The following is an 18,743-nucleotide window of genomic DNA, read 5'->3' as shown; positions in this document are numbered from 1 at the left end:
AAACGTCCAAAAATATTTCACCAGAAGAGCCCTTCACTCCTCCACTCGAAACAGAATACCCTACGAAAATAGACTAACAATCCTGGGTCTAGAAAGCTTAGAACTACGATGCCTAAAACACGATCTAAGTATCGCCCACAAGATCATATGCTGCAACGTCCTACCTGTCAATGACTACTTCAACTTCAACCGCAACAACACAAGAGCACGCAACAGATTCAAACTTAATATTAACCGCTACAAACTTGGCTGTAAAAAATATGACTTTAACAATCGAGTTGTCAAAGCGTGGAACTCATTTCTAGACTCAATAGTGTCAACCCCTAACCACCAACATTTCTCCCTTAGACTATCCACAATTGACCTCTCCAGGTTCCTAAGAGGTCAGTCATGGGCGTACATAAGTGCACTAGTGTGCCCTTCATCCCCTGTCCAATTGTCTTTCCTTTATCTCATATATCATATATATTTTCTTCCTTTCATATATCTTCTCCTCTATTTTATATTTTTCTTTATATATATTATCTCATGTCTATTCTCTTCTATATGTATTGTGTATTGGTCAAAAATAAATAAATTAAATAAATTAAAAAAATAAATATGTATGTGTATATATATATATATATATATATATATATATATATATATATATATATATAGATATATATATATATATATATATATACATACATATTTATTTTTTTAATTTTTTAAATTTATTTATTTTTGACCAATACACAATACATATAGAAGAGAATAGACATGAGATAATATATATAAAGAAAAATATAAAATAGAGGAGAAGATATATGAAAGATATATAGACACAGACACACACCAGCTCTTCAAAACAGTAGTAATATCCCGGAGAAGGAAGTGATAAATAATGGGAATTTTCTTGGTGTTGCTTAAACAAGAACTTCTCCAACTGTCTTCTTAATAAGTTGATTGTTAAGGTGCAGTTGATTTTGGGCATCTGCCAACGGTAGTGAAAGCTTTTAAGAAGCTTGAAGATGAAACATGTCAAGGCAGGGTAACAGATGTGTTCCTTTCTTGTGGCTACACTAGGAGAATCTATGCATATAAAGTGCAAAAGATGAGGTAATGTTTACTGATTGGGTGGGATTTCCTAGTGTCTCACTCTTTGTACAATCCTGTCGCCCCACTTGGAAACATGATGAAACTAAAAGTTACACAACAGAGAAAGTGTGGAGGCTTGATCTTCAGCTCTACCATTCTCGCAACATACTCTTGGACTCCTAGGGTGACTTTCAAGTGTTACAAAAATACGCAGAAATTGAAGTGTGAGAATTGATTTAGATAATTTAAAAAATCTAGCACTGTTGAAGGAAAGTACAGGAAAGCCCATGTCAGTTTTGCATTAATTTATCGTACTGCGGTCAATAGGCTCAAACTCAACCCTGACAAGATGGAAGGACCGTTGAACTTACCTGAACGGTCTTCTCGATGCACTGCAAGGAGAGTCCAAGATGGGTAATTCTACAGTCTGATTGGTCGGGACTGAGTTTAATTTAAATATTAGGCAGGCACCGCCCCCTTAGCCCTCCAGTCTAAATGAAACGAAGGAGCAGTAAAGCTAACATAATTTATTGAACAATTCAAGGTAACTAGTAAAGATAATAAAAACACACACAACCTTCCAACAGTAGCCCCGGTCCCAAATCTGGGCGGGTTTGGACTCTCCTTGCAGTGCATCGAGAAGACTGTTCAGGTAAGTTCAATGGTCCTTCTCCAATGCACTTGCAAGGAGAGTCCAAGATGGGATATACCCAAGATATAATCAAAGGGAGGGAGAAGGCTGGACCGGGGGCTCTGAAAAGGAACACACCCGCTGCAATACCCTCCTCCCAAAAGCTGCTTCCGCGGAAGCAAAGGAGTCAATCCGATAATGTCTGACAAATGTGGATGGAGCCGCCCAAGTGGCCGCCCTACAAATGTCCTCTAGCGAAGCCTGAGTCCTCCAGGCCGCTGTAGTGGCCGTACTGCGTGTAGAATGTCCAGTTATTCCCTGTGGCACAGGGGATCCTTTAGTCTTGTAAGCCTCTGCAATGCACTCCCGCAACCAGCGGCTAATGGTCTGAGAAGAGACTTTGGTGCCTAAGGATCTAGATGCAAAGGACACAAACAAAGCCTCTGATGCCCTGAACTCCTGAGTCCTGCAGATATAAATTTTCAGGGCTCTTCTCACATCGAGCTTATGCCACCTCAGCTCTGAAGGATGAGTCCCATGGGCACAGAAGTCCGGTAGCACTATTTCCTGTGCCCTGTGAAAGGTAGAGTTGATTTTTGGAAGAAAGGCTGGATCAAGTCTTAAGACCACTCTATCAGGGTGAAACCTGCAGAGGTCCTCCCTGGTGGAGAAAGCTGCAATCTCAGAGACCCTCCTGGCAGATGTGATCGCTACCAAGAAGGCAGTCTTGAGAGTCAACATTCTTAGCGGTACATGGTGAAACGGTTCGAATGGAGGACCAGTTAAAGCGTGTAACACCAAGGACAAATCCCAGGAAGGGAACCGATGTATCGTTGGTGGCCTGATATTGGCGGCCCCTTTTAGGAAGTCCCTGATCCAAGGATGTCTGGTGAGGGGGCGGTAACTGTCTCCTCCTATTATCGTGGATAAGGCGGCCACATGACGGCGCAAGGTGTTTGGTGCCAGTCCTAGGCCTGCCTGCAGGAACCTGAGAACAATGAGAGGGGAGGCCCCCTGAGGATCCACCTCCCTTTCCTCACAGAACTTACAAAAGGAGGCCCAAGTCGCTTGATAAATCCTCCTTGTCGAAGGCCTGCCAGCAGCCTGAATTGTATCAATGACTCTATCTGGCACACTTTGGCGTTTCAGATGTTCCCGCTCAATCGCCACACGGTCAACTGCCACCACTGAGGCTCTGGATGTGATATCGAGCCCTGGGAGAGGGAGATCCGGTGGTCCGGGATTCTCCAGTGAGGCGACACTGACAGTTGCATCAGGTCCGCAAACCAAATGCGGCGAGGCCAGTATGGGGCCAGCAACAGCACCTCCGCCCTTTGCTCCAGAATCTTCCGCATCACCCTGGGGATGATGGAGATTGGTGGAAATGCGTACAGAAGTCCCTGTGGCCACTGAAGTCGAAGAGCGTTCACCCCTTCCGCTCCTGGGGCCGGGAAGCGGGAGAAGAAACGTGGGAGCTGAGAGTTGCTCTGAGTAGCAAACAGGTCTAGAACTGGTCTCCCAAACCTCTGAACAATTTCCAGAAAAACTACGGGATCCAGCTGCCACTCCCCTGGGTCCAAAGTCTCCCGGCTCAGCCAGTCTGGACACACATTCTCCACGCCCAAGATGTGCTCTGCTGACAGGGAAGCCAGATTGGCCTCCACCCACCTGAGCAGGGACTCTGACTCTCTCATCAGTCTCCGAGACCGTGTCCCCCCCCTGTCTGTTGATGTGAGACCGGGTGGAGACATTGTCGGTCCGAACGAGGACATGATGACCCCTCACCAAGTTTGCGAAACTGAGGAGGGCCAAAGAGACCGCCTTCAACTCCAGAAAATTGATGTTGACATCCCACAAGTCCGATGGTTCCCATAGGCCCTGGGCCATTTGTGAGGAAAGATGAGCTCCCCACCCAGTCAAGCTGGTGTCTGTCGTCACCGTAAGAAGGTATCATTCCAGAAAAAGGGAACCCCTCCCCAGTGCTGGGGACACCCACCACTGCAAGGATCTGCGTACCTGTGCGTTGAGATGCACCCGTTGGTGAGAGTGGCTGGACTTCCTCCTCTGGAATGGCAAGAGGAACCACTGGAGAGGACGTAAGTGATACCTGGCCCATGGAGTGATATCGATACATGAAACCAGTGTACCGAGCAGTTTGGATAGGAAGGAGAGTCTGGGGTATTGTTGAGATGCCAATTCCCGCACTAGCTCCCTGATGTTGGACTGTCTCTCCTGGGACAGGAAGACAAGGCCCCTCCTGGAATCTATGATTGTCCCCAGGTGGGCAAGGCGGGTCGTGGGAGTTAAGTGGCTCTTGTCGAAGTTGATCATAAAGCCATGATCTTGAAGCGTCTGCATCGTTAGACGCAAGTCCTGATATGCAAGGTGTCTTGTCCTGGACAGAATCACGATGTCGTCTAGGTAGGCCATCAGGCATACCGATTGATGCCTGAGACTGGCCGTGAGGACATCCAGCAGTTTCATGAATGTTCTTGGGGCTGATGAAAGCCCGAATGGCATGGCCCTGTACTGGAAATGGGCCCCGTCCAGACTGAAACGTAGAAACTGCCTGTGAGGTGGAAAAATGGGGACATGGAGGTAGGCCTCCTTTAGGTCTATGGATGTCATATAGTCCCCCTGCCTGATAGCTGCTAGGATAGACTTGAGAGAATGCATTTTGAACCTTCTGTACTTGACATAAAGGTTCAATCTCCGAAGGTTCAGTATGAGACGGACTCCTCCTGAGGACTTCGGGACCAGGAAGATTGCTGAGTAGAACCCCGTACCCTGTTGTGGTAGAGGGACCTCCTCGATGGCCCCTATCTCCAATAGGTGCGACACCTCCTGGGACAGAAGCCTTTTCTTGTGAATGTCCAATGGAGTGCGACAAGCAATAAATCGGTAAGGTGGAGGGCGAATGAACTCGATCCTCAGACCTTCTAATACCGTGGCAGCCGCCCAAGTGTCCGAGGATGTATTGTTCCAGATGTCCGCAAACTGTATCAGCTTGCCGCCCAAGGGGATATCCACTGGAAAGTCATTTGGTCTTTCTAAATCCCCTGTTGGCACCTCTGAAGGGGCAGCGGCCTTGAAAGGACCTGTTGCGATCAGACTGCGAGGTCCTGTCTGATCTAAAAGATCCCTGGCCAAAGGATCCTGGAAAGTAGGGCCTCGACCCCTGATTGCTGGTCGAGGCAGAGTCAGTCCGAAAGGGCTGTCTCCTTTGATAAGGATTAAAGCGTTTTTCCTGCTTCTTATTGGATCTAGGCATTACCTTTTTCTTGTCCTTATCTTCCACTAACACATCGTCCAAGATCTCCCCGAAAAGTTTCTTGCCTTTGAAAGGTGAAGAGGCCAGGGCCCACTTGGATTTTACGTTGGCCTGCCAATTCCTCAGCCAAATGAGCCTGCGGGAAGCTACGGACGACGCCATTGCCCTCGACGCAAACTTAGCCGCATTAACAGTGGCATCTGCGGAAAATTCTGTGGCCGCCAACAGCTTGTTCAGGTCCTGACGAAGCCTCCCGTCCTGTGGATCAACTCTGGATTGGATGTCTTGTATCCAGAGTATCGTAGCTCTATTGAAAAATGACGCCGCAGAAGCGGCTCTTACGGCCCAAGCCGCCATTTGGTGAGCTCTCTGAGCCACGTTGTCTGCCCTCTTGTCCTCAGCCCTTAATCCCTCCTGAGACTCCGAAGGGACCAGGGCATTCGAGACCAAGCTGGTTACCGGCTTGTCCACCGTAGGTAGCTCCAGGAGATCCTCCATGGCCTGGTCAAAGGTATAAAACCGTCTGTCCAGGTTAGATGGGCCCTGGGCCGTCGCAGGGCTCTCCCACGGGCATTGAATTGTTTCCAGGAACAAGTGGGAAGATGGCACATTAACCATCTCCTGTTTGGGGAATATAAACAGGCCTCCCGTAGGCTGACCCGGTGCCGAAGGCGCCCCTTGACCTCCTTCTCCAGCCTGGTCGATGGTCATTTTCGCCTTATTCAGTAAAACCCTGAAGAGGGAGGATTTAAACAGACCGGTATACGCTGGTTGTTCTGGTGGCTGCTCATCGCCGGACAGCTCATCCTCTGCCTCGCTAAAGTCATCTCTGGAATAGGTATCCTCATCTCTGGACCCCAACATAGAATGAGTGGCTGGAGCCATCCAGGGGTCTCTGAATCTCGGTGGAGAAGGGCCTGCTGGCAGCTGCTGTTGCTGGGCCCCATTAGCCAGCCCCTGGGTGTATACATTAGAAATGAGGTCTTGTAGGGCCTAGGGCATGCTTTGCCAAGTGTCTTGTGCATTGCGCAAACCAGCAGCCGTCGGGGTGAAAGTAGCCGCCGGAGATTGCCCATATTGTGGTGGCATAGCTGCCTGAGGGGCCTGGAAGGTGCCAGGCCACGCTGGTTGCCTCCCCAGGCCACAAGCCTCTGGCCTGGTTGAAGGGAGAGATTGGATGACCCTCTCTGGAGACCAATCCCTCTCTGAGGCCGAGCCTACAACCCCTGGAGTGAACATGGGGGAGGCTGGCGGGGGAATGGTAATGAGGGGTTGAGCAGACAAGGTAGAGGGTCCTACAGACCTCTGAGAGGCCTCCAGATGCTTCTCTAGTGCTTTTATGCGCTTCTCGGCCTCCCTGAGAGCTGACCCCTGAGAGGGCTTTGACTTCTGAGCCCTTTCCTTGGGGGTACTGGGCCTGGTGACATTGGCTTCCTCCCCAGCCTGCACCGATTGATCTGCCATGGCCAGTAAATAACTCACTGAGCGAAGAAAACAGTGAACAAGAGATACAGCTCCACACGAATACAACCGTCAATGGCACACAAGTCCCTCAACGCACTGGCTGCAAACTGCGCCTGCGTGTCTCCAGGCAGAGGAGACACTTGGCGCCAACTTCCCTCCGAGATTCGAGGCAGCGTCACTTTCACTAACCAAAATGGCTGCCGGGCCGTTGCCCTGGCAACTGCTGACGCACCCGACAGAGAATCGGCCTGCCCGGCTTAGTTCGTGCTCCCCCAAGATGGCCGCCGCACGGTAACCATGGAGACGGGCGGAAAGCAAGCTGCCCCGTCTCCTGTCTCCGCCGCCAAAACGCCAAGCAAAACAGCCTCAGCCGACTCCTCTCGGCGCCTGTAACCCCTGCTCGCACTAATGGTCCTTTGGAATCCACGGAGCCATGCGATCAGCAGGAGGCAAGTCCGAGTGGCGCGATGGGGGGGGGTTTCCATCCGACGGCAAGCGCCTCCCCCCCACTGAGGGCCAGACCATCAACCTCACTGACTGGCTCTCAGGTATATTCGCCACGGGAGGGGCAGACCCCCCCGAGGCATCAACCTCTTCCTCTCCCCTGGGGTCTACCTCGGAGGTAGTTTCCCCGGGTGCTCACTCCAGAACCCCCCTGCAGCCAGTGTGAGGGTTCTGAAAAGGAGGAGCTGCAGTCTCATGGATTAACCCACTGGAGGTTTGAATCCAGAGCTGCCTGAGGAAACATCCCCCAACTGCACCTAAAGGAGAAAGAAAAGAAAGGAAAAAAAGTGATTAGTACATATAAAATTCACAATCAATGTAAAATTTAATCAGAGAAACAAACTCAAAGTCCCTTTACTGCGACTGAGTTTTTAGACTGGAGGGCTAAGGGGGCGGTGCCTGCCTAATATTTAAATTAAACTCAGTCCCGACCAATCAGACTGTAGAATTACCCATCTTGGACTCTCCTTGCAAGTGCATTGGAGAATGGCTGTGGGTTTTGCCTCCCAAGGATAATCCCATCTATCCATCCATTACCCTGGGAGGGGGAGAATTATTGACCCCCTCAGAGAGGGTCCGCAACTTGGGCGTCTCCTTGATCCACAGCTAACATTAAAACATTATCTTTCAGCTGTGGCAAGGAGGGCATTTGCCCAGGTTCGCCTGGTGAACCAGTTATGGCCCTATTTGGACAGGGAGTCTCTGTCACTCGTGCCCTCATCACCTCGTGCCCTCATCACCTCAAGATTCGACTACTGCAATGCTCTCTACATGGGGCTACCTTTGAAAAGTGTTCGAAAACTTCAGATCATGCAGCATGTGGCCGCGCGAGCTATCATGGGTCTTCCTAGGTATGCCCATGTTTCATCAACACTCTGCGGCTTGCATTGGCTGCCTATCAGTTTCTGATCACAATTCAAAGTGTTGGTAATGACCTATAAAGCCTTACATGGCATCAGACCAGAATACCTACGGGACCGCCTTCTGCCGCATGAGTCCCAGCAGCCGATTAGGTCCCACAAAGTTGGCCTTTTCCGGGTCCCGTCATCTAAACAATTCCATCTGGCAGAACCCAGGGGAAGAGCCTACTATATGGCAGCCCCGACCCTCTGGAATCAACTCCCCCCAGAGATTTGAATTTACCCCACCCTCCCCATCTTCCATAAGATGTTAAAGACCCACTTATGTTGGCAGCACTGATTCCCCCTCCTTTGCTGATTATAGCACTTGAGAATGGTATGTTTGAGTAGTACTGATTGTTTTTAAATATTAAGGGATTTTAATTTCAGTTTTATTAATACAGTGAGACCTCATCTTATAAATCCCTCATCATAAAAACTTTTCGAGATACAAACCCGGGGTTTAAGATTTTTTTGCCTCTTCTTCCAAACTATTATTACCATACAAATCCAAGCCGCCGCCACTGGGATGTCCTGCGTCTGGACTTTTGTTGCCAGCGAAGTGCCCGTTTTTGCACTGCTGAGGCAAAAATGGGCACTTTTAATTAATGCGTGCAAGCCCAAAACTCATCCCTTTTGCCAGCCAAAGCGCCCATTTTTGCACTGCTGAGGCTCTCCTCCATGGGAAACCCCACCTCTGGACTTCCGTTGCCAGAGAAGCACCCGTTTTTGTGCTGCTGGGATTCCCCTGCTGAGATTCCCCTGCAGCATCACAAAAACACGGAAGTCTGGAGGTGAGGTTTCCCATGGAGGGGAGCCTCAGGGGAATCCCAGCAGCGCAAAAACGGGCGCTTTGGCTGGCAAAAGGGGTGAGTTTTGGGCTTGCACGCATTAATCGCTTTTCCATTGATTCCTATGGGAAACATTGTTTCACCTTACAAACATTTCACCTTACAAACCTCATCCTGGAACCGATTAAGTTCATAAGATGAGGTATCACTGTATTAGATTTGTGCCACTGTTTATTGTATTTTATTATTGTTGTGAGCTGCCCCGAGTCCTTGGAGAGGGGCGGCATACAAATCTAATAAATTATTATTATTATTATTATTATTATTATTATTATTATTATTATTATTATTATTATTATTATTATTATTATTTTTCCAGGGGGGAAGAAACTGCAGTCATTAATTTATCGTACTGCGGTCATTAATTTATGCGGACCATTGAAGCTACTAGTTGCATCAGTTGCAAGAGCTAAATTTTATTTTATTTTTTATTTATTTATTTTGTCAAGCATGTATAAACATGGTTATTAATATATGAAATGGATACAAATAAATGGGGACATTAGGACAGGAACAGTAGGCACATTGGTGTGCTTATGCACGCCCCTTACAGACCACTTAGGAATGGGGAGATGTCAACAGTAGATAGTCTAAGGTTAAAATTTTTGGAGTTTGGGGCAGGGGTGGGTTTCAGCAGGTTCTGACCAGTTCTGGAGAATTGGTACAGGAATTTTGAATAGTTTGGAGAACCTGTAAATACCATCTCTGACTGCTCCCCCACCTGCCTCCCGAGTCCCAACTGATTGGGAGGAAATGGAGATTTTGCAGTATCCTTCCCCTGGAGTGGGGTGGGAATGGAGATTTTACAGTATCTTTCCCTTGCCATGCCCACCAAGCCACACCCACAGAACCAGTAGTAAAAAAAATTGAAACCCACCACTCGTTTAAGGGGAAGAAACCACAGAGTCAGGTAGTGTATTCCACGATGACCACTGTTCTGCCGGGCTCTCTGGTAGGAGCCTCCTGAAAATTCAAGGGTACAAATTTCAGACACACACATGTTTGAAAATTCAAAACAATGTTCTTTATCCCAAAAGGCAAAATAAACTAAGCACTCTTTTTGTATTGCAAAGAGCACTCATCCCAAAACAACCGGGTAGTCTGTACAATTAACCTTAAGCAGTCATTAAGTACTTAGCTAGCAGCTGTGAAGAAACTTCACACCCCTTCTTCTTCCAACGAAGTGACACACACATACACACATTGCTCTGCTTTGTTTTCAAAGGCATGAAAAATCAACAAGCAAAGTCCAGAAAACAGCAACCCAGGATTCCTGACGAACTCCGATCAGATACTCTTCCACAACGGCCAAACTCACATGCTGCTATTTATAGCAGCAGCCCTAATTACTGAAGCCCCACCCAAACACAGGTGGCCGCTCTTATCTCCTGTAATATGTCCTTACTTGGTTTCTTCTACGCATAATTCTGCGCTTGCGTGGATCCAAAACGTCTTCATCCGAATCAATGGAAGATAAGGGAGATTGACTGCCTGGGCTGTGTGCCAAGCCCCCTTCTGCCGAGTCACTCCCACCTTCTTCTTTGTCCAAGGAAACTAAACTCTGAACTGAATCTGTCGGCAATAACACAGGCCTGTGACATGTTGAAGTTTCCCCTGCATCCACCTCCGCATTCCCTGGGGCAGGAGCTGGGCCCACCACAACAGACCACTCTGTTGCTAAAGTCATATTTCCTGCAATTGAGTTTGGTGTGGTTTACCTTAAGTTTGTATCTATTGTCTACTTGTACATTGTTGTGACTGAAGTTGAAGTAGTCATTGACAGGTAGGACACTATAGTATATAATTTTATGGGTAGTGTATAATTTTATACTTCTGAATACCAAGAGCTAAGAAAGACAGAAATCTCACACTTGTTCAATTACCTCTGAACTCACAAAGTAATTAAGAGGAGTCTGGTAGCACCTTTTCTGACTAACACATTTTATTAAAACACATAAGCTGCAGCTCATGAAAGCATGAAGCCTTTAAATAAAATGTGTTAGTCAGAGAAGGTGCAACCAGACTCTTTATTTTTTGCTGTTGTAAACTAACATGACTTTTCTCCTACAATCTGTGAAACGGCAATATCCTACAACCATGAAATAGGACAAAAATGTTAGGTTAAATCTAGGCCAAGAGAAACAAGAACCTGCTGCTGTTCCAAAATCAGCTCAGCAGTTTCTTAAAATATGTCTTCCCCTTTGAAACTTTATTTCCCACCTTATTGGATAGTTCGAGATTATTTTTCCCTCAATTTCTCTTTCCCTGTTGGATATGGTTCAAATATTACTGTTCTTGGTTAGACCTATTTATAAATATTAAATAAATGGACACCTTTCCATTACTGTGTAGTACTGAGATAGAAAAACATCCCCAAAATATGAACAAGCAGGATGATACCTCCCGCCTACCAGACATCTGGAAACCAGCCCTCATTAACAAACGTATCCCAGCCATAGAAACTGAAACCAGACTCAGAACACACAGTGCAAAACAATCAAGTAGCCTGCAAGCTCCAACTACTCAGGATATCACGCCTAATCCACAATAATTAACTAATCAGCATACCTCAGTTACATCAACGACCCCAGGTGTTACCCCACTGACTCACTAGGAAGTTTCTACACAGCAGGCAATTGCTGAGCCATCAAACCACACCCAGCCACCAGTATTTATAGAAGGAAGGCAGCTCAGGTCTTGCTGTGTTCGCCCTAGAACAAGGACAGAAGCACCAGCCGGAAGATGATGAGTGGGACCTCATCGAAACGTCACCAGAAATTTCCAAATCCTACACGGGAAGAAACCCAAATATGCCAAGACCGTCATATATATATGGCTAGCTGATGAGGCCAGACCAAGGCTGAAATGGTACCATCCTAGTCTCCCTTAATTTTAAAATTTCAGCTAAAAACATTTGACACATACAGAATATAGTTGTCGGCTATGAATAAATTAACTGCCTTGAAATGGTCCTGGGTTGGGCCTAGAGGCAAAAAGGAGCTGTGACGTTCCTTCAATATACCAGGGTGGTCCGACATAAAAAACATATAGCCCCTCCCTGGTACAGAGCTGGAGGGATCAGGTCTGGTGGCTCAACTGTTAATTCTCTGCCTTACAAGGCAGAAGCTGCCAGATCGAATCCCAGTAAGGGTGTGGCTAGCAGATGAGGCCAGAACAAGGCCGAAATGGTACCATCCTAGTCTCCCTTAATTTTAAAATTTCAGCTAAAAACATTTGACACACACACATACATACATATATATATATATATATATATATATATATATATATATATATATATTCAGAAAAACAGAATAAAAAACAGAATAACACAGTTGGAAGGGACCTTGAAGGTCTTCTAGTCCAACGCCCTGCTTAGACTGGAAACCCTACACCACTTCAGACAAATTGTTCTATCTATCTTGCACATTCTGTCTCATGTAAGTACACAGACATCTACAAAACATAGTATTTGGTTCAAACAATCTACCTACCAAATTAATATCCCCCTCTAGATCTAAATTCACTATTATAAAGAGTTATTTTACTTATTAGAGCTCTGGTTTAAAGAAAGCATTCATTTATTTTATTTCTATATGGTTTTTATGTTCAGAAGTCCAATAGTAAAATATAAAACATGATCAATTAAAATAGGATAAAAAATAGGTAAAATCAAATATTAAATAATTCAAACTTTTGCAGAAAAACTGGTTAAAATAGGTGGCTTGGAACTCCTTTTCTATAATGAGAAAATTAAGAACTGAATTTGCCTGAAATTGATGAATAGTTGCAATCATACAACATCGTAAAAGCTAAACTTGGTTAATGCAAAATAAATGTTGCATTCAGTGAGCATACTACAGTGATCCCTCGAGTTTCGCGATCTCGATCTTCGCGAAACGCTATATCGCGATTTAAAAAAAAATTTAATTAAAAAAAACCCCACTTCCGCGTTTGGCTTCAGGACTCATCTGGGAAGCGGCGCGGCTGTTTTAAAAGGTCGCAGCTGGCCTGGGGGGCTTCCCAGCACCTCCCCTAACCCCCAACCCGGGTTCGGGGGGTGCTGGGAAGCCCCCCAGGCCGGCTGCGACCTTTTAAAACAGCCGCGCCGCTTCCCAGATGAGTCCTGAAGCCAAACGCCAAAGGCGAACTTCCACGTTTGGCTTCAGGACTCAGCTGGGAAGCCGCGCGGCTGTTTTGAAAGGTCGCAGCCGGCCTGGGGGGCTTCCCAGCACCCCCCAAACCCCCAACCTGGGTCTTCCCGGCCGCCCACGCAAAGGGGAAACCCCGGCTCCTCGCTGATGCCCGCCGCTCGCCCGCCCGCCAGCAAGAGGGGGAAGACCCAGGGAAGGTTCCTTCGGCCGCCCAGCAGCTGATCTGCTCGGTAGTGCAGCAGCAGCAGCGAGGAGCCGAATCGGGTTTCCCCTTTGCGTGGGCGGCAGGGAACGCAAACTCCACCATCTACGCATGCGCGGCCATAGAAAAAAGGGCGCGCATGCGCAGATGGTGTTTTTACTTCCGCAACCCTACATTGCGAAAAATCGATTATCGCGAGGGGTCTTGGAACGGAACCCTCGCGATAATAGAGGGATCACTGTATATCTTAATCTGAGGGCCTAGTTTACACAGGATTCTAACAAGTTAAAAATGGTTGCTTTTTATTTTGCCTACTTCATTGTATGAACTCAGCCACTCAGATTTTGCCCAGAAAACATTTTAAATGGAGCATCCTAATTCTTATGCCGTTCTTGATACTTTTTAAATCACTGTTTATTCATGCTATTTTTTTAATAAACAATGTAATGCACATGCATTCAATACTAAGTGTTCCATAAATTTATGTAAACAAGAAATCATGATGCTCTTGCAAGGAGTCAAACACAAATGTAAAGATAGTAAAGAAAAAATGTTTTCGAGCAATTGGTCTGCATTTTCCAGTTCAAGATACAGCCACTAGGTAGCAAAAGATCTTCAACTTGATCTGATACTTTAAAAGTTTGAAAATAATTCAAAGTAAATGAAAACAATTTTTAGACATTCTTGTGTGACACGCATGCCAACTGGTTCATTTTATGTTTGGAAATGCAATGCTGGGAAAATTCTTGCTTTAAACTTTTTAAATTCTTGAATTTTCTATTTAAGTGCAGTGGTACCTCTACTTACTTAATAAATACCTGGAAAAAAATTAAGTCTAAACTTTACAAAGGAATCCCCACATGGTATGCCCCACTAGAAGCATATGTGCATCCTAACTTCCATAAAAAAAATAATATAATAAGGTACAAGGATATATTAAATTCCAATGGTGAAATTAGGTCAAGAATAGAATTAGAAAACTTTGGACAAAAAACGGAATGGTGGGAATACTTACAGATACAAACTAAATTTAACAAGGATAAAAGTAATCCTGGAATAATTAAAAATGCCCCGCTAGACAAACTCTGTACAGATTCCCAGGAACAATTATTTTAAAAATTCTATTGTTACTTAAATTATAACGAATTGGACAATATTAACACAAAAATTAATGTAAAACAATGGAATCTGGACTTCAAAAAAGAGATTAAAGAAGAGGAATGGCAAATACTTTGGAGCAGAAATTATAAATTGACTATTGCCACATCCTACAAAGAGAATTTAGTTAAAATGTTTTACAGGTGGCATATTACCCTGATTAAATTAAGTAAACTAAATAATAAACTCTCACCTTATTGTTGGAAGTGTCACCAAGAAATAGGCACCTATTTCCATTTATGGTGGCAATGCACAAAAGCTAAAACCTATTGGAATAAAATCGGAACCTGGATTGACGAAATACTTAATCTGACAATAGAAAAAACTCCTGAATGTTTTCTTCTGGGCATTATTAGACAAAAGCTACCTAAATTCCAAATTCATCTAATCGTCCACTTAATAACAGCAGCCAGATTAACCTTTGCGCAGTGGTGGAAGAATGAGGAGATACCGTCGAAGGACGCAATAATAAAAAAAATTACATACTGCGCAGAGATGTCAAAATTAACTATATTAGTGAGAAACGAAACTATGGCTACATTCAATAACTGCTGGGATCCTTTCTACAACTGGTTGGGGAAAAAGAGTGAGAATAACCCGTCATAAGATCGATACGATGATATAAACACGACCAGATACAAATCTGGTATATAGCTATTTCATATTTTAGATTGTATTAAGAGACTTTTTATATAGATTGATAGTATCTTCACCACTACTCCTTAAAATCTTATAACTTGATTAACTCAACACTAGCATCTACCAAACTAGATAAAAAAAATAAAAATGGTTGCTTTCTATTTTGCCTACTTCATTGTATGAACTCAGCCACTCAGATTTTGCCCAGACAACATTTTAAATGGATCATCCTAATTCTTATGCCGTTCTTGATACTTTTTAAATCACTGTTTATTCATGCTATTTTTTTAATAAACAATGTAATGCACATGCATTCAATACCAAGTGTTCCATAAATTTATGTAAACAAGAAATCATGATGCTCTTGCAAGGAGTCAAACCCAAATGTAAAGATAGTAAAGAAAAAATGTTTTCGAGCAATTGGTCTGCATTTTCCAGTTCAAGATACAACCACTAGGTGGCAGAAGATCTTCAACTTGATCTGATACTTTAAAAGTTTGAAAATAATTCAAAGTAAATGAAAACAATTTTTAGACATTCTTGTGTGACACGCATGCCAACTGGTTCATTTTGGGTTTGGAAATGCAATGCTGGGAAAATTCTTGCTTTAAACTTTTTAAACTCTTGAATTTTCTATTTAAGTACAGTGGTACTTACTAACTTAATTCTTTCTATGACCAGGTTCATGAGTAGAAACGTTTGTAAGAAGAAGCAATTTTTCACATAGGAATCAATGTAAAAGCAAATAATGCGTACAATTGGGGAAACCACAGGGAGGGCGGAGGTCCTGTTTCCTCCCAGGAGAGTCCTAGAGAGGCCCCACGGAGACTTCTCCCTGCCTTTTCCAGCCCTGTTTCCTCCCAGGAGATTCCTTGAGAGGCCCCATGGAGGCTTCTCCCTGCCTTTTCCGGTTACAGTTTTAGAGGCTTGAATTTGTAAGTGGAAAATGGTTCTTGAGAAGAGGCAAAAAAATCTTGAACACAGGGTTCTTATCTAGAAAAGTTTGTAAGTAGAGGTGTTCTTAGGTAGAGGTACCACTGTAATGTTAACAGTAGAGAAATCTTTCTCTGTAAGGTATTACACTGCTCAAAAAAATAAAGGGAACACTTAAAACAACACAATATAACTCCAAGTAAATCAAACTTCTGTGAAATCAAAAACTGTCCACTTAGGAAGCAACACTGATTAACAATCAATTTCACATGCTGTTGTGCACATTCAACTTTGTACAGAACAAAGTATTCAATGAGAATATTCCATTCATTCAGATCTAGGATGTGTTATTTGAGTGTTCCCTTTATTTTTTTTGAGCAGTATATTTATACACCATAGACTGAATTCTGTTCACTTCTAACGTAATCCAAACAGCAAGATAAAAATGTCCTAATTAACCATTCTTGCACATTCCTCCTTTTTGTCATGATTGCTAAAAGAGACATCAGTCTTTAAGTGAAGCATATATTCGTAAAGCAAATGGACCTTGTTTGTTGGAAATTAGCTAGGAAAGTTGCAAATGGTGATCACATGACCCCGGGACACTTCAACCCTCATAAATCCATGTCAGATCCAAATTTTGATCATGCGACTGTAAGGTCATAAGTGTGAGATTAGTCATAAGCCAATTGTTTTAGAGTTGTTGTAACTTTGAATGGTCACTAAATGAATAATTGGAAGTTTTTAAGAAGATGCTGCATGACCATTTTTCTGAAATGGTATAGGGCAAACCTTTTTTCCTCGAGTGCCGAAAGAGCATGTGGGTGTGTTATCACGCATGCGCAAGTGCCCACATCCATAATTCAATGCCTGGGGAGGGCAAAAACAACTTCCCCCACCCCCAGAGTCCCTCTGGAGACTGGAAATGGCCTGTTTCCCAACTTCTTGTGGGCTTGTGTTTCACCCTCCCCAGGCTCCAAAGGCTTCCCTACAGCTGGGGGAGGCTAAAAATGTCCCCCCATCCACCCCGGAAGCTCTCTGGAAGCCAAAAACACCCTCCTGGAGCCTCTGTGCAAGCCAAAAATCAGATGGCCAGCATGCATGACAACATGCATGTGGATGACAACATGCATGTTGGAGCTGAGCTAGGGCAACAGATTGTGTGCCAGCAGATATGGCTCTGCGTGTCATCTGTGACACCCATGCCATAGGTTCGCTGTCACTGGTATAGGGCTTCCAGCCAAAGCATGGGGTTGGACTAGAAGACCCCCAAGATCCTTTTCAACTCTGTTATTCTATTCTAAGTCTACCATGTAAAAGAGCCCAGATGGAGAAAGCCCAGATGCTTAATCATGTGCTTTGATGGAGAAAGTTAACTTTCTCAGACTCAATACTGCACGCTAAAGAAAGGAAGCAAAGGAAACTGATGAAATCCAATGCACAACAACTTCGTTATCTGATTTAGGAACAGAACTGGCTCAGTTTCATGGGAAGGATCAAAATGATTTCGTGTTTCCTGCTTCGTCAAACTTACTGACAACAAACAATGACTATCTATTCCTAGGAAACGGGGTGAAGCTGCAAACTGCATTGGTTATCAAGCTGCAGACTCTAAACAGAAGAGAATATACAGTACATTCAGTAAATTCAACTGATTGTGCCAAATTCTAAAGGCAAGCAGCCACTTTTCATGCTGTTTTTAGTTGTTACAAAAAAAAAATTCCCCTTTGCAAGTAAGATGTTAAAATACTCGGAATTTGCATAACATTTTAAGCTACCTTAAAATAAATCTAGTGTATCTTCCTGAACCAGTCTGTGGGCCAAATTTTGATTAAAGCAGCATGACCAATCTATGTACTTCAAGCTGAGCAAGTATCTTCTGTCATCTAGACCCAAAAGGAAAGGTTGACCTGAAATTAATCATATTATTGTCATCATCCAGGATGACCACAAAATACAGCTGTTGTTGTTGTATTATCTCACATTGTCAATGTGGGGGGAGCACTGTTTTCTACCAGGAACCAATGAGGGGGGAAAAATAGAAGAAACGTTATAGGAGAAAACAGTATTTTCATAAATCAGCAAAATAGTAGTGATTTCTGACAGTCTCAAAATGGGTGAACAGTGTGGTCAGGAGGTAGGAGAAGCAAGTAGAATGCTTGGCTGCATAGCTAGAGGTATAACAAGCAGGAAGATGGAGATTGTGATCCCCTTATATAGAGCGCTGGTGAGACCACATTTGGAATACCGTGTTCAGTTCTGGAGACCTCACCTACAAAAGGATATTGATAAAATTGAACAGGTCCAAAGACGGGCTACAAAAATGGTGGAAGGTCTTAAGCATAAAACGTATCAGGAAAGACTTCATGAACTCAATCTGTATAGTCTGGAGGACAGAAGGAAAAGGGGGGGACATGATCGAAACATTTAAATATGTTAAAGGGTCAAATAAGGTTCAGGAGGTAAGTGTTTTTAAGAGGAAAGTGAACACAAGAACAAGGGGACACAATCTGAGGTTAGTTGGGGGAAAGATTAGAAGCAACGTGAGAAAATATTATTTTACTGAAAGAGTAGTAGATGCTTGGAACAAACTTCCAGCAGATGTGGTTGGTAAATCACAGTAGATGAATTTAAACATGCCTGGGACAAACATATATCCATCCTAAGATAAAATACAGGAAATAGTATAAGGGCAGACCAAATGGACCATGAGGTCTTTTTCTATTGTCAATCTTCTATGTTTCTAAAATTAAAAGTAACTGTATTCTTTATACAATTTAACATTTCCAGATTAACAGCAATAACCGTTTATTTATAAATATACAACCAGCACTCAGACTTTTGGCTCTTTCTTACTAGAAACCTCACATCTACTAAATGAAATTCTGTTCTGTTTGGGTATTTTATTTCTCACTAGTAGTTGGATACCCGTGCTTCTCTGTGAAACTATGTGAAAC

This window comes from Erythrolamprus reginae, chromosome 2 (genome assembly GCF_031021105.1).
Source record: "Erythrolamprus reginae isolate rEryReg1 chromosome 2, rEryReg1.hap1, whole genome shotgun sequence".
Lineage (NCBI taxonomy): Eukaryota > Metazoa > Chordata > Lepidosauria > Squamata > Dipsadidae > Erythrolamprus > Erythrolamprus reginae.
The sequence above is the reverse complement of the archived record's forward strand: the minus strand, read 5'-3'. Positions refer to the sequence as shown.